This window comes from Stenella coeruleoalba (assembly GCF_951394435.1).
Source record: "Stenella coeruleoalba genome assembly, chromosome: 9".
Taxonomy (NCBI): Eukaryota; Metazoa; Chordata; class Mammalia; order Artiodactyla; family Delphinidae; genus Stenella; species Stenella coeruleoalba.
In genome coordinates this window covers 36069631-36082497 of record NC_137155.1, presented here as the reverse complement: position 1 = coordinate 36082497, position 12867 = coordinate 36069631, and positions in this window count along the sequence as shown.

The window sequence follows — 12867 nt, the reverse complement described above, 5'->3', positions numbered from 1 at the left end:
GCACAGTAGTTAGAGGGATGGCATGAGCTTTCTGAGGACATCTTTTGAGAACTGGAATCTACCCTGCCTAATTCTAGTACCACTCCTGACTTTTGTGTTATATCAGCCAATAAAAATCCTTTTTCCCTTTGAGCCAGTTTGAGTTTAATTTATGCAACTTGTACCTAAATGACTCCTCTTCAGCTCAGTTTGGTAACCTCTTCTGGATTCTTGTTCATTCCACTAGCCAGACGCTTTCAACTTATTTGTTAAAATGTACCAGTTTTATATGATATAGATGACACTACATATACTAGTTGCGTTTAAAGTGGGTGTGAAATAATTATACATTAAAACCTCTAACCTGTCAGTGTCTGTTTAATGGTGCTACTGAGAAATCATCAGGTTCCTTGTTTGTATGAAATAAAGGGATCGGTTTCAACCTGGACTCAACCTCGCCAGTTTTCTCTGCTGATTCTCCTTATCTCAGCACATAAAGAACACAGAGGCAAATGACCAGAATGTAGCTGTAGACCAGAGACAGGAAAGTAGAAAGAGGCACAAATTAAGTGCATTCCAGAGACCAACTGGGAGCCGGCAGCTTTCAGAATGTTTTGAAGGAAGTTAAAACCTCTTAAGAAATCAGTTAATGATGTCTTGGTTCTCCAGAACTTGAACTTTGAGCCACTAGGAATTTTCCAAGATTAATTAAAGGTTCTGATATAATTAAGCAGCCATTTCAACCTAGAATGGCAAGGGACCCAGGGAAAGGGAAGCAAACCTAACATTCATTGAGGGTCAATTATGTGCGAGGCATGGTCCAGGCTCCTTTTATGCAGAACTTTATACTAAAAAGAAAGAAGGCATTTTCAAAGCCATAACTGTCTAAAGAAAATAGGAAGATAATCCCTGGTACATAGGAAATATTCAATAACTAATGGCGGCTATGGTCATGGTTATGATGATGGTATATGGACACCTGGGTAAGGTAAGCCTTCCCAGAGCACTGAGGTTGGGGTTCTAGAACCCTGAATGAGACACGAAGTCCACAGTGGCCCTTGGGTTCCTAATTGAGCAAAATAAAATACCTATAATGGTCTTCTGGGTGTAAATATTAAACTACAGATTCCTACGTCCACAGCACTAGTGAATCAAAATTCTTAAAGGTCAAGCCTGGTCAACTGTAATTTTAACAAGCTCCCTAGGAGGCTCTTGATGCCCATTAAAATATGAGAATCTTGGCTTCAGGGGTGACATTGGGGCATAATATTAGTTTTAAATAATAACTAATATTAGGTTAGTTGGTATTTCACTGAAATTAATTAATTTCATTAATTAAAATTAAATTTTAAATTAATTTGAAAACCTTCCAAATTAATTTAACATCACCAGACAATTTCAGAACAGTTTTCAATAACAATAACATTTTAAAAATCTTTCAAGTATGGCAAACATTTTCTGCAATGAAAACACAATCTCTACTAAATAATCATAACTGTGAGGCAAACATACTTTATTTTTAATGTATGCCAAAGCCTCAGTTAAAGATTATATATCCCAATTGTACTTATTTCTTTTCTTTATTTTTGCATTTCCTTTTGAAAATTTTCCTTTTCCTTTCTTCCTCTAACCTCACCTCTTCCCTTCCCTCCCTTTCCTTCTATTTCTTTCTGTTCTTTTCCACGTTATCGATTTTTTTCTCATGACGTAGTGCGTCCGTGTGATCAGCAGAGGGCACTATTCCGCAGCAAGTCTGGAACTCAAGTATCTGAAAGATAATTTGCTGATGGTATTAAAGAAGTCAGATTAAAACAGGCTCATAAATGTTGTTACATACATGAATGCTTACTGCATTTTCATTATGGTGATTTACATGAAACTGTCAGGATCACACGGCTCATATAACAAACTTCGTTTTAATACCTGTGTTTAATGATGTACCCTTTCTTTTATGAGAATTTAATTCTCTCTTTTCAACTCCCGAACTCCTGAATATGACAGTCTTTTAAGTAAGACAAATTCAACTCAAACCAATGGCCAACAGAGCTGTAGCTCCTCCTGAAACCCCTGTTTTATTGGTCTGTTCCACTGTGTAGTTGTTTAATTTAATTTGATAAACATGTCAGTTTTCCCAGGATAAATAGGTGGATAAACAGAACGTTCAAAAAGAAATGGAGCCAATTAGACTCTTTATCAGAGTCTTACACACAAAAACATCTTTACAGATGAACAGACTTTTCCTTAGAGATCTGATCCCAAATCAGAGTTCCTGGAATTTACAAATGAAGTCTGTTATCTGCAGAAGAGAACAAATAAAAGGGACAAACTCCCAGGTGCTTCAAAATTCACACTCGGTTGGAAACAAGGGGGGGGGGCGCACCTTCAGGAAGAGCATAATCCTCTCCCCACCTAGTTGTAATCACTTTTAAATAGGTTGGGCGACAGGAAGCGATTGCTCTGTGGCTGTGGGTGATTTTCTTGGAGCTAGCTCAAAGAAGACAGGTACCCAACGTTCGTTTACACTGTAAATGTGTCACCACACATGTTGTGGGTACCCCTGTGTTGTATAGACTGAGCGTCCCACAGTTGTGTGTTCTGACAGTTACAGAACATGTGAGCTACTCTTTGGTAGAACTTATAGAAATGTTTTGAGGAGTAAATAACATCGTTTCATTTTATTCTAGTATTTTGAACAGGAATTTGAAAACAGGAAGATGTTAATAAATTAAATAAAAATCACCCCAAATAACAAAACCAAAGAAAACCCAGAACCCTTTTAAGAAACACTGAAAAGTGTAAAGATATAAAAAAAAAAAAACCCCACCCAAATTCTACTACCTTGAAATCACCGTAAGTAACACTAGGTGAAAATTATTCCAGACATCTCTCTATGTATATATTCTATGTATATCTCTGTCTTTGTCTATGTGTATGTCTATGTCTATCTATATCTACATCTATCTACAAAGTTGGATAAGTAGATGGGTAGAAATACAATTATATAAATATGATCTTTTAAAATAATGAGTTTACATTTAAAGTTACTACAATTTAATAGAAGAAAAAAGCATGAAGTGAAACTGAAGAAAATGCCACACTTCCGATGAAAGTTTGTTCACCATCAAAGGCACTAGGCTTTAAAGAATCTCCAGGATATTTAAAAAATACATTTTAAGAAATCTATGGAAGAAACTCAAATCAAGTTGGCAATTTATTTTAAACTCTGGGCTTGATTAATTGTTCTTATATTTTTCTTTTCCCTTGTGCCCTTGGAATGAATTCTTAACTAGAAAAGGATTAGTGTGAGCCTCTCCTTTTGCAAGAGAGAGTGCTATTTGCACCCTATAGAAAAAGGAAGACATATCTTTCCAGTGTTATCGACAAGTGCCTAAGAGAGTGTAACATTTCAGACCATATTGGATTGGAGCGAACAGACTCTGATTTGTTCTTGCCTCACACAGTTGCCTCAGAAAGTCATAGGCACTCATAAGGGCTGGATTGAATTAAAGCCAGAGAGGAGTGGTATCTGAGTTTTTTCTTTTTCACTCCCTATATGATTTATATTTGGACTTTATGACTTTCTCTGGTCTATGGCTAAATCCAGGAAGGAGAAGAAGAAGACGTGGTTTTCCACACAGGACAATGGTAATAGAGCCACCTGTTGACGTTTCTTCAGATGGTTATATATCAACAAAGAAGAAAGTGGTTCCAACCTAAGGCTTGTTCTCATCCTGTGCAGACCCTCAGAGAGGGGTAAACAATTACTAGCAGTGAGAGGGATGGCAGAGGAGCATCTGGACTCAGATGTTATCCAAGCAGCAACTGAAATCTTGCAGGCAACTGTCTCCCAGACAGTCCCTCAAAATAGAATCAACTAAGGGAGAAGTCTGAAGACACTCTCTGGCCATTGCAACTGGGTTCAGAAGTCAAAGGACACCAGCCACATTGTCACAGGATCTTGTACCATCACATGCTTGTTTGGGATGGAGAGTATTGCCAACTTAGCATCGTGTCACCGGGGCTTTTCTGAGAAAGTAAGGTTTTTTTTTAATCACAGCAGCTGAGAAATGCTATGGGAAATGACAACTTTGGTTGTTTTTTTTATTTTCCAAGTAAGACTATGGAAGTCTCCCTCTCAAAAAATAAAAATCTTTTTTTAGCAAAAGACTTATGAGACCAACCTTGGAAGACTAACTTACAATCCAATAGCAATATTGCTAAGCTTATCAAATTTGTGGTTTCATGAATGGTGAAATTGAGCTGGGAGTAAATATCATGGGTAGAAAGATCAACAGCATGGTGTCTGGGAGGTGCAGTGCCTGAATGGTATTATGTGGACAGTTGCATAATGACGATGCAGTAGTGCTACTGAAAATCGGTACATTGTCTGTTCAAAATGAGGAAGTAAACAGTTTCCAGTGTTGCCTTCACGAGTTCCCTAAACACTTACTGAACTTATGGGGATATTAGATTTTATTACTCTATTCAGATTTGGATTCATCTGCTGCTAAATGGAAAACAAGCAAGGTAGAGGAGAAAGTAGAAATTGAATGATGTGCCTTGTTCCACTTTTGTGAGGTTCTCACCTGTGTCCTCCTTTGCATTTGTATAGTGGGAGAGTCAGACACCAAGATCTCGACAAAGTCAAAATCTCTATTCAACATTACAGTCATTTAATGAACGTTTATTGAAGGGCCAGGTGGAAAGAAAACCATCCCCAAAGATGGGAAATAATTTCAACAATGTAGATTTTAAATTCTGTTAGGGGGGATTAGAACAGCCTTTAGTCTAAGACTAACTTTTCCCTGCTATTGAGGTGATACCCTTCTGCATGTTCAATTTGACGTACCATGAATTACCAAGTTTTTCCACTTTGACTGAGGGGAGCACAATCTATTCATGTTCTGTATGAGCTCTGATGACTGTTCCCTTAGTTGTTTTTTTTTTCCCCCCAGACTCATGTAGTTTCCTCTCACTCATGTGCTGGTCAGAATTCAGCTGATGACTCAGAAGGGATCCTCTTCAGATCTCCTGAGTGCTTTCTCTCTCTCTCTCTCTGTACAGCTCTCTTCTTTTTTTTTTAATTTAAAAAATATTTTTATTGGAGTATAGTTGATTTATAATGTTGTGTTAGTTTCAGTTGTACAGCGAAGTGAATCAGTTTTTCATATACATGTACGCACTCTTTTTTAGATTCTTTTCCCATGTAGGTCATTGCAGAGTATTGAGTAGAGTTCCCTGTGCTACACAGTAGGTTCTTATTAGTTATCTATTTTATATGTAGTGGTGTGTATATATACAGCTCTCTTCTTTGGGAATCTGCCTGTGAATTCCTGGCCTCCCCATACTCCTAGTTCTATTTCTTCATCTCAGGGACTCTACTAGGCTCACCTGAATTCCAGCTCCCTGAGCTTTGGCCTAGAAACTCAATCCAGGTAGGAAGCTGGGCAACCACAAGAACCCTTTCTTTGGGATTTCCCTGGTGGCACAGTGGTTAAGAATCCGCCTGCCAGTGCAGGGGACACGGGTTCCAGCCCTGGTCCAGGAAGATCCCACAGGCCGCGGAGCAACTAAACCTGTGTGCCACAACTACTGAGCCTGCGCTCCAGAGCCCATGAGTCACAACTACTGAGCCTGCGCACCACAACTACTGAAGCCTGCGTGCCTAGAGCTTGTGCTCAGCAACAAGAGAAGCCACCGCAATGAGAAGCCTGCACACCACAACGAAGAGTAGCACTGCTCACCACAACTAGAGGAAGCCTGCGTGCAGCAATGAAGACCCAATGAAGCCAAAAATAAATAAACAAACAAACAAACAAATACATAAATAAATAAATTTATATATATATTAAAAAAAAAAAAACCTTTCTTTGTATCGTATCTCTTAGGTCACTATCCTATGCTGCCTGATGTCCATTATCTGAAAATCATTGTTTCATATATTTTGTCCATTTTTAAAGTTGCTTTATGGGAGACGGTGAATCCAGTCCCTGTTATTTCGTCTTGGCTGGAAACAGCCACATAGATCTTTAAATTACAAAACCTTCTTTATTGCTCTCTCCATTAAAAATTGCTCCTGACTCCAAACACCTATCTTTTATACTGAGGAGTTAGTTTATCGTCTTCAGCATTAGGGGAGGTCATTGTCAAGATAGGTGTCAGACAGGAGTTAATGGAATGAAGGTGTCTCTAGAATTAATTAACTATGGTTGATCACTGTGATATCAGAATATCTGTGATATCAGAATAACTCTGGTCTTGAATTTGACTTATGAATAAAATCTAATTTGCAGAAGGAACTTATGTATTCCATTTGATGAGATCTCTCTTTCTGTTTTACAGCTGCATCTCTAGGACACATAGTGGGGTGACCTTTGGGATATGTAATCATTAGCAGATCTGTGAATGTAAATGTAAGGCACTTCATTTTAGGCTTGTGTTTTGCCTTATTCAGTCTTAAAAATAAGCCCTGGTTCACATACCACAGATCTGGAAGAAATTAGACGAGTATCAATAAAAATGGAAATTAAGGCAATACATTCAACAACAAAGTTGAACGTACTTTATACTTTTAAGTTATGTTTGATTTCCACTGGAAGCTTTTGTAATATATATTCAACTTACTTGTGTCAAGTAAATACCCATAGATAACATGAGGAGGAACACTGCAAATACGGCAAACTCCTAACAATCATAGAAGAAAAGGACTTCTCTTCACAAGCCACAAATCTGCACAAAGTGAGGCGTGTGCTGGTTTCTAACAAACTTACAAGAAAAATGGGAGAAATGTTGTTGCTATATCTTTCATGTAAATATACTTTCAATGACTTTGTTACTGGATGAAATACGAACATATAAATGGTCAAGTTTAGTTTTTATAGCCCTTAACCTAGGCTGCCATTTGGTAAATGTAAGACAGAAATATGAAGAAACAGTAGGTAAAAAATACTTCTGGGTGAAGTTAGGAGTCTGTGGACCAGATGCAATGGCTCAGTGTCCTAAAAGTCACTTATCATGTGGTAAGCCTGCTATAACCTCCCTAATAATTCAGCAAATTATCTCTTAATAAGAATTTGTTTCTAATTTAATGTCTTTGAATTACTGAGGAGAATCAGATTATATTTTGGTAAACCTTGATGTTCACCACGATAAAGGTACTTGGTACTTTTTTTATGTGTGAAAGATATTATTACCGTTTTGTTAAACAACCTTCCCTCTTGACAAGGCAATATATATATATATATATATATATATATTTTTTTTTTTGTTGTTGTTGTTTTTTCTTGTGATTGATCGGAAGTCTTTTCTGGTTTATAAAACCTATCCCAAATAACCTAACCCCATTAATAATGATATATTCTTTTTCAAATTCTTACAGTATTTATAGTTAATATTAACGAACTATGTATTTGACTGGATACTGCCTTGCTAATTCTTGTGTCTATATATGCCATTTACTTTAGGAATTTCTTGAATGCAGGGGACCTATATTTTTCTTCTTTTGTATTTTTCTTCTTTCTGCTAAGTCGAGAGTAGATGCTTGATAAATATTCTGTTGCCTTGGAATCAATTGAAAATATTTAAAACAAGATATATACCCATCTTCCTTCCTTGCCCACAGCCATCACCATAGCCCCTTTAATAGTTCAGAAAAATAAGACAGGAAATAATTGCTTGTGAAGGACCACACAAGAAGTTAGGTATGGAACGAAAATTGGGCCTCAGAGTTTCAAACTCATAATCCTAAACTCAAAACAAAGGGTCACCCATCCTTCATCAGTATAATTAGATTAAGAAAAGCATTCAGAAAAGTAAAGCTGCTCTTATCCTGAAGGAAAGTTTGTGACTGTGTATTCTTTGTGGAAAGTTAAAACTGTGGGTATTATTAGGACGTCCCCATCCCCGGCAGGGTAAACATTCTTGAAGAGGAACGTGTACTTCTGGTCTGGGAGAGAAATTCCATCTGGTCTACCTTGGATGGAAGGCTCTGGCTACTCCGTAGTGGTCAGTTGTTTTGTTGTGTGTGGACAGCTGAGAGTCATCTCCTCATCTTTATTCCAAATGAAGCTGGACACTCCCTTTTCATTTTTGAAAAGCTATCTCTGTGAGAAGGGAGCATGCATATTTACCCAGGGGGCTCAGAGCCAGTACTGCCTACTTCTCTTGGTCCTTCCCCTTCTCGTTTCCCAAACTCCCATGCTCTGAGATGGGCAGATATGAAAAGTTGCCAATCAGGATGCCAGAGCTTCAAAGGGCCCCATCATGAGTGCGTACAAAGGCTCGTTTGTTCGGCACTTGGTTGGAGATGCCAGCGGCTTCCAGGCAGACAGAGAATTGGGGGTTTGTCTTCACTTGACTCCTCCCCGGCACCAGCAAGCTGATGGTGAAGTCTTTCTTTTCATCCTGTCTCTTCAACGAAGTGAGGATGACTGCAAATGGAAGTGCCTTTCGGCCTTCACTTGCCTCCATTATTAAAGGGACAAATAAGGTCGTCTCTGCTTCTGGAGTTAATTAAATGACAGAATTTCTCAAAAAAAAAAAAAAAAGATTCTTTTTGTGATTAATAACCCTAATATACTGGACTGTAGACTTTAGGGATAAACGTAGCAGGTAGCTGGCAATATGGAGTGGTCTGATCTTTATATGTCATAAAGATATTTTAACAGTGCTCCCCGCAAGTAGAAATCCTCCCTCAAATATCCCATATAAAGGGTAAAATTCTAGTTAGAACACTTGAGATTCTACTTTTATTATGCACTCCTTTGGCGAAATGTTACTTTTGAGATTCCAATAGTCGTGGGAGGAGAGTGTTAAGATGGTACCAGTTATTTGATGCTGGTGTGAATATATTTTAGATCTATTTCAGAGTATAGGTTTTGAGGACAATTTTGGTGGGATCATAAAGTGTAAAGGCATGTGTGGTTGAGAAGAAAATCAATCTGATGTCAGAAAAGAAAGTTGCTAGATCTGGAGACTTCTAAGCAAGACCAGTATTCAGGTGAGGCAAGTGAGGCTCAAAGTCTAATACATATTTTTCAAATAAAACTGATGTATCCCAACACCAACTTTATGGGAAAATGACAGGTACAGGTTCTGGTACTTTAAGATATTAACTGTGAAAAAAAATGTGTTTGCAATCATAAATTGGTATATGGAAACACAAATGGTTTAAATTCTTATTAAAACAACTTCAAATTTCTCTAAATGTACATTTGGCAGAAAGATGAATTGTTGGCCAATATATAATAAATATAGCGATTGTTTACATTCCCATATATTGAAAATACTGGATGGAGAACTCAGAAAGAAAGTCTCTTATAAAAGGAGAGAGAATTAAATGAGGCTTAGACCTTTGATTCCTGAAAATCAAGATCCTATTTCAGTTACTACTTGGCTCTGGAAGGGGAAAGTCTGAACCATTCATTCCAAATAGAATAATTTTATTTTCCTTTTCACATGTGGCTGTCCAAGTGATCTTTTTTTGAGAACTGAAATATTAGTAGTTATCATTTATTGTTCGAGTTCTAGCACTGGCCATCTTTTAAATAATATATACGTATATATGAATACTTGACATGATATCTATCCTTTTAACACATTTTTATGTGTACAGTATGGTATAGTTAACTATAGGCACAGCAGGTCTCTACACCTTATCCATCTTGTGTAACTGAAACTTTACACCCGAGGAACAGCAATTCTCCATTTCCCCCTTCTCCCAGCCCCTGGCATCCACCATTCTCCTCTCTGCTTCTGTGAGCATGACTATTTTAGACCCCTAGATGAATGGAAGCTTGGGTATTTGTCTTTCTGTGCCTGGCCTATTTCAGCCAGCATGATGTCTCAGGACATCATATTTAAGGAGGCACTGACTCTCAGGCTCATGCAAGGGCAGCCTTGGCACCTGAGACTGAGTACCTCCTTAAATTTTGCACCCTGGCAGCCATACTTGCACCATCCTAATCCCAGTCCTACTTCTAAGACAAATAGCCACTTTCCCCAACTTGCCCCAAGACCATTTCTGGTTCCCCAGGAGCAGCTATGGGTGGTGCAATGGATGAGGGGTGAGAAGAAGTGGACTCTTCTCATTGTGCAATTTGAGGTGACTCTGATTACCAGCGTCATTTTCACCCTGGAAACAGAAATAATATTAACGGTCTCTTTTCTCAGTCAAGAACTGTGAAGGGTGTGAGATTTTGCCCTAGTTGCAAGCTAACATGTTAGCCGGTCACAATTCCATGGATGCTGGTAGAAGACAGGTGACTCCTGGTCAGAGACAGGAGGCTTTATTACTCACAGTAACAGCGGTAGCCAGATCACGAGCATTTGTATTGGTTTCTTTTGATTTTTGTTTTTTTTTTCTTTTTGCGGTACGCGGACCTCTCACTGTTGTGGCCTCTCCCGTTGCGGAGCACAGGCTCCGGACGCGCAGGCTCAGCGGCCATGGCTCATGGGCCCAGCCGCTCCGCGGCATGTGGGATCTTCCCGGACCGGGGCACAAACCCGTGTCCCCTGCATCGGCAGGCGGACTCTCAACCACTGCGCCACCAGGGAAGCCCTGTATTGGTTTCTTGAACTGCAGTTCCCATAGGGCAACATGAAGAGGGTCAGATGATACAGTCACCCACAGTGGGTTGCATTATGGGGGATGAACCCCAAAGTTAAGGAACAAAAATTTTTATAATGGGTGATAAGAATGCCTGAGCTTTGCGCTCGGCAGAGCTATTGTCTTCAGTATACTGGACAGTAAGCATGTGTGCCCTTTGTTCCAGCAGAATCTCTAGCATACTTGCCTCTAGCATTTTTCTCTGTGATAGAAAAAAAAAAAAAAACCAAACCCTATCTTGTTTAACACTCTGATATATTGTTTTCTTCTTAATTTTTATTGGAGTATAGTTGATTTACAATGTTGTGTTAGTTTCAGGGGTACAGCAAAGTGATTCAGTTATACATATACATGTATTCTTTTTCAAATTCTTTTCCTGTTTAAGTCGTTACAGAGTACTGAGTAGAGTTCCCTGTGTTATACACTAGGTCAGGATTAGTTATCTGTTTTATATGTAGTGTGTTTTTAATTTTTTTTGTTTATCCACAGCCAAACTGAATCCTACTTAATATAGAATTTAGCATCTGGAGGTAGGGTGTGATAACAACTTGAAAATAGGACCTGTCTTGGTGGTGAGGAGGCATTTATATAGGAAAAATTCAGATATTGCAGACTGGACAACTAATAACTCTATTATAGGATGGGAAACTATTTGTCACATTGTTATCTGTTGTCCTTTGGAAGACAAACCACATATGAATTGGAGCTAAAGCACAAGGGGAAATGGTAGGAAAAATTCAGAATGTCGGTGTCTGTGTTGGGTACTTTTTGCCATTTTAGCAAAGTCTTGTGAAAGTGTGAGATGAGCTCAGAATAGGTCAGACTTCAAGCAGAGAGAGAAGGAAACACCCCTTCTCTTAGAGAGTTTCCTTGAGAAGCCTAGAGCGTAAATTGCCTCTGAGTCCTGTAATTCGAGGTGTTGAAGATCTGAGAAAGCCCCCTTCTTCTGTAGCTCAAATTAAAGCAATTGTAAGTGATGGCTGCAAAGTGCCACTATTAGTTAGAGATAATTGTGCCACCAAACCTCTACAGACAATGGGAACTAAAAGTTCACATTTTCCCATCCAAGCTTATTTTTTCCAATAGTGTCTAAATGACCACCACTCATTTGAGAGAGAGGGTGATAGATAAAGAAGACAGTAAATAAAAGATGAGAGTTGCCAGACTGAAAAATAAGTATAATAATATCTGTCTCTAGGTCTGAAGTGGGTCTCTTCTAGACAGCATATATATGCGTCTTGTTTTGTGTCCATTCAGCCAGTCTGTGTCTTTTGGTGGGAGCATTTAAATCCATTTACATTTAAGGTAATTATTGATATGTATGTTCCTATTCCCATTTTCTTAATTGTTTTGGGTTTGTTATTGTACGTCTTTCCTTCTTTTGTGTTTCTTGCCTAGAGAAGATCCTTTAGCATTTGTTGTAAAGCTGGTTTGGTGGTGCTGAACTCTCTCAGCTTTTGCTTGTCTGTAAAGTTTTTAATTTCTCCATCAAATCTGAATGAGATCCTTGCTGGGTAGAGTAATCTTGGTTGTAGGTTTTTCTCCTTCATCACTTTAAATATGTCCTGCCACTCCCTTCTGGCTTGCAGAGTTTCTGCTGAAAGATCAGGTCTTAACCTTATGGGGATTCCCTTGTGTGTTATTTGTTGTTTCTCCCTTGCTGCTTTTAATATGTTTTCTTTGTATTCAATTTTTGACAGTTGATTAATATATGTCTTGGCATGTTTCTTCTTGGATTTATCCTGTATGGGACTCTCTGTGCTTCCTGGACTTGATTAACTATTTCCTTTCCCATATTAGGGAAGTTTTCAACTATAATCTCTTCAAATATTTTCTCAGTCCCTTTCTTTTTCTCTTCTTCTTCTGGAACCCCTATAATTCAAATGTTTGTGCATTTAATGTTATCCCAGAGGTCTCTCAGACTGTCCTCAGTTCTTTTCATTCTTTTTTCTTTATTCTGCTCTGCAGTAGTTATTTGCACTATTTTATCTTCCAGGTCACTTATCCGTTCTTCTGCCTCAGTTATTCTGCTATTGATCCCTTCTAGAGTATTTTTAATTTCATTTATTGTGTTGTTCATTGTTGCTTGTTTCATCTTTAGTTCTTCTGGGTCCTTGTTAAATGTTTCTTGTATTTTGTCTGTTCTATTTCCAAGATTTTGGATCATCTTTACTATCATTATTCTGAATTCTTTTTCAGGTAGACTGCCTATTTCCTCTTCATTTTTTAGGTCTGGTGGGTTTTTATGTTGCTCCTTCATCTGCTGTGTGTTTTTCTGTCAT